This window comes from Astatotilapia calliptera, chromosome 3 (assembly GCF_964374335.1).
Source record: "Astatotilapia calliptera chromosome 3, fAstCal68.1, whole genome shotgun sequence".
Classification (NCBI taxonomy): Eukaryota; Metazoa; Chordata; class Actinopteri; order Cichliformes; family Cichlidae; genus Astatotilapia; species Astatotilapia calliptera.
Genome location: NC_137424.1, coordinates 60884963 through 60889179, shown reverse-complemented (window position 1 = coordinate 60889179; position 4217 = coordinate 60884963). Strand labels below are relative to the sequence as shown.

The 4217-nt window shown below is 37.8% G+C and overlaps 1 long non-coding RNA gene across 1 annotated transcript; it reads right to left on the bottom strand.

Annotated features, from left to right (window-relative positions):
- Positions 1-220: 220 nt before the first annotated feature.
- Positions 221-2012, bottom strand: LOC145421917 (uncharacterized). Its single transcript, XR_013903292.1, has 2 exons — positions 1462-2012; positions 221-791 (listed from the first exon to the last, which is right to left on the bottom strand). It is a non-coding gene; the product is annotated as an uncharacterized LOC145421917 (long non-coding RNA).
- Between the last annotated feature and the right edge of the window lie 2205 nt (positions 2013-4217).

Below are 4217 nucleotides of genomic sequence, written 5' to 3'. Positions count from 1 at the left end.
GCAGGAAACACTAGTATAAGGTGTCTATTGAACAAATCTCCTTCAGCGTTCAAAATGACCAAAGTGAGGCCTACAGGTGTTTCTCTCGGTTGGTTGTGTTCAGGGAAAAAGCAGCTAAATACACTGAGATTGCTCCCCATTGTTAGTGAGTTAACTCTGGATATCTGTAGGTTTTGTCAAACTTGGAGTGAACAAAAGCAGAAAAACAGTAAAAGATGCAGACAGTGAAAGTCTGGTTTATTTCATGAACACAATGAAACATTTTACAGTCCACAGAGCAAAGTAGCATACATGATAAATAGATACACATAACATGAGAAGTAAAACTCGTCGTCTTACCACATGTTATATTCTGTAAACTTAAAATAACCACAGAAATTAGAGTTTAGTGTTTTAAAGTCATTATTAAAAACATGAGTCAACATTACTGAAGTGACGCTTTAACGATGCGTCTTATCACCGTGTTTATGATGATAAAACATGTTCTCTCGTTAGTAGTTGTCTGCGCTGTCACTTGTCATGAAAATGTCCAGAGCCAGGGTTCCTCCTTAATCACCATTGATCATTAATAGGGTCACAAAAGATTTGTCACATTATCCCCATAAACAAAATGCTTTTATAGAAATCATTGTGATACAAATATTTAGATTCTTGATTCACAATGTGCACGAACTCAAAATCTTTAGAGGTTCATATTTATAAAGTATCGCAAATAATGCATTTATACCATTGTATGAGCTACACTTCTTGTAAAAAACTGATTGAAAAAAGCTCCTGTCGTGACCTTCCTTCTGTGAGGACACACACACACACACACAGAGAGAGAGAGGGGGAGATCATTAGGATTGGAGGCGTTTTTGGATTTTCACTTATTGTTGGCTTTACAGTCACATAAAATTCAGTCCAATTTTTTTGCCTTTGCTTCAATTAAGGTGTTTCTTTAAATCTACAGCAGCTTCCTTTTCAAAAAGTTTACTGACATAGTAAGGAAGTAGCTAGGGAACTCAGTAAGTATGAGCAACAACAGCTTAGGGACTGTTTCTACAATAAAGAGGAATTCATCATCATCCGCAGTTCATCAAAAAAAAAAAAAAAAGTACCATTAAAAACAATTCAGCAGATCCTCAAAGTATGGATACAATCTGTTTTCAGCTGTAGAGGTACGCTTCATGTACTTATCAACATGCAGTTTAGAGGCTTGCATTAGAGTGCTTTGGTACTTGGGCCTCTTTTATTTAGCACGGTTATACCATTGTGTATTTAGCTATATAAATATGCTCAAGAGTCTATTGTATGTTTGTCATGCAATTAAAAATTCAAAAATATAATTTTTAAATCAGTAACTTTGCAAATTTAGAGGAAATGTTTTTGGATAACAAATGTGTCACATTTTCAACAGGGTTTGAATAATCAGCGTTAACACAGAGACATTTATGCGCTGGGTATAACAGACGTCCTTACCTTGGAGCAGAGAAACACGGTGTATTGTTGCTTTTCTCTATTGTATAAGCAGCGCCCGACTGTCAGAAACGCTCTGTGCGGGTAGCAAAGTCGGATCCGACGCACATCCAGGAATCCGTGTAAAAGAAAGGTCTCGCTGCAGCTAGGCTCTCAGGATAGTCAGGCTTTTATTTATATTTGCATTCTGGTGCGTTAAAGCAGCCTCTGTGTCCCGCTTGGATCCTCATTCCGAAAATTCAGATATTTAAATAAAATGGTGAATTGGCTAGTGATGAGGAGCCACTTAGATCCGTAAAATGAGGTTTGATTAAATTAAACTCTTATGAACAGCTATGAACTCTACCTCTCTGCTGATGTGTTCCAAACAAGCAATGTTTTCTACACGTCCAAACTGTGTGCTAACTACCTCACACCGCTGTGTCTGGGATCCGAAAAAATAAAAAGTTAAAACGCTATACCTTGGGGGGAATTGTGAAGTGCTGAGGAAACTACTGTGTGTCTGGTGGGGTGTTTTTATATAGGTGGACTTGGTTTCAGTTGGCCTCTGACATGATAAGATAAAATAAAGGAAACTGATTGTAATGGAACTACAGTGCTGGGATGCTCTTGATAAGGCAGCCTCTTTTATTGTTTTATGACTTGTTTTGCTGACTGTTGAGGGCCTAACTGTAACCAACTCTGTCTAACTGTTGCAGAGTTAAGAATCTGTAGTTTTTAGAAGTAACACAAGAAAAGTTTATTTCTAAAGGAATACCTGTTGTTTGTGGTGCTCTATTTAAAACTATTAGTGTCATGAACCGAAGTTCAGCGCACAAGCTGGACCCAGAAGCAGAGCCAACACACACAGGAGTACGAGAAAATAAACTTTATTTTAACTGAAGGTGTCCCGGGAGGGTAGAAGGAAAACACGCGTGAAACTCGAGAAACCAAGGGACCGGGAGATGAGTCGCGCAGGAAAGCCGAAAACGGGACTGTGGGAGGCTGCAACAGAAAAAAGGACAAGAATTATTGGGGCGCGGGGAAATAGCAGCATACGTGGGGGAAGAGTATGAGTCTTACGGTGACAGCGGGGCCGTGGGAGCCGGAGGGAGGGGTGAGGGTCCGCGCTAAATTTGCAAAGTTACTGATTTAAAAATTATATTTTTGAATTTTTAATTGCATGACAAACATACAATAGACTCTTGAGCATATTTATATAGCTAAATACACAATGGTATAACCGTGCTAAATAAAAGAGGCCCAAGTACCAAAGCACTCTAATGCAAGCCTCTAAACTGCATGTTGATAAGTACATGAAGCGTACCTCTACAGCTGAAAACAGATTGTATCCATACTTTGAGGATCTGCTGAATTGTTTTTAATGGTACTTTTTTTTTTTTTTTGATGAACTGCGGATGATGATGAATTCCTCTTTATTGTAGAAACAGTCCCTAAGCTGTTGTTGCTCATACTTACTGAGTTCCCTAGCTACTTCCTTACTATGTCAGTAAACTTTTTGAAAAGGAAGCTGCTGTAGATTTAAAGAAACACCTTAATTGAAGCAAAGGCAAAAAAATTGGACTGAATTTTATGTGACTGTAAAGCCAACAATAAGTGAAAATCCAAAAACGCCTCCAATCCTAATGATCTCCCCCTCTCTCTCTCTGTGTGTGTGTGTGTGTGTCCTCACAGAAGGAAGGTCACGACAGGAGCTTTTTTCAATCAGTTTTTTACAAGAAGTGTAGCTCATACAATGGTATAAATGCATTATTTGCGATACTTTATAAATATGAACCTCTAAAGATTTTGAGTTCGTGCACATTGTGAATCAAGAATCTAAATATTTGTATCACAATGATTTCTATAAAAGCATTTTGTTTATGGGGATAATGTGACAAATCTTTTGTGACCCTATTAATGATCAATGGTGATTAAAGAGGAACCCTGGCTCTGGACATTTTCATGACAAGTGACAGCGCAGACAACTACTAACAAGAGAACATGTTTTATCATCATAAACACGGTGATAAGACGCATCGTTAAAGCGTCACTTCAGTAATGTTGACTCATGTTTTTAATAATGACTTTAAAACACTAAACTCTAATTTCTGTGGTTATTTTAAGTTTACAGAATATAACATGTGGTAAGACGACGAGTTTTACTTCTCATGTTATGTGTATCTATTTATCATGTATGCTACTTTGCTCTGTGGACTGTAAAATGTTTCATTGTGTTCATGAAATAAACCAGACTTTCACTGTCTGCATCTTTTACTGTTTTTCTGCTTTTGTTCACTCCAAGTTTGACAAAACCTACAGATATCCAGAGTTAACTCACTAACAATGGGGAGCAATCTCAGTGTATTTAGCTGCTTTTTCCCTGAACACAACCAACCGAGAGAAACACCTGTAGGCCTCACTTTGGTCATTTTGAACGCTGAAGGAGATTTGTTCAATAGACACCTTATACTAGTGTTTCCTGCACTTAATCCATCACTACTATGTTCTATATAAATCCAGATTCCTTTTATAGTTTGCAGTGAAATTTGTTAAACCGTTGCTTAATGGGACAGAAGTACAAGTCGCTCTTTACTAACACATTTGTAGATGAGTTTAATGCTGAACAACACAGCTAGCAGTCTCACACACTCTTTAGGTTATTCAAGTTTTGTGTGTGTAATGGTTTAGTCTATCAAACCTTACCCTTTTCTCCTCAGTATCACAACAGTATGACTCCCAAAGTACGGCTCAGTAAACAACCTATGATTCTAAAGCCA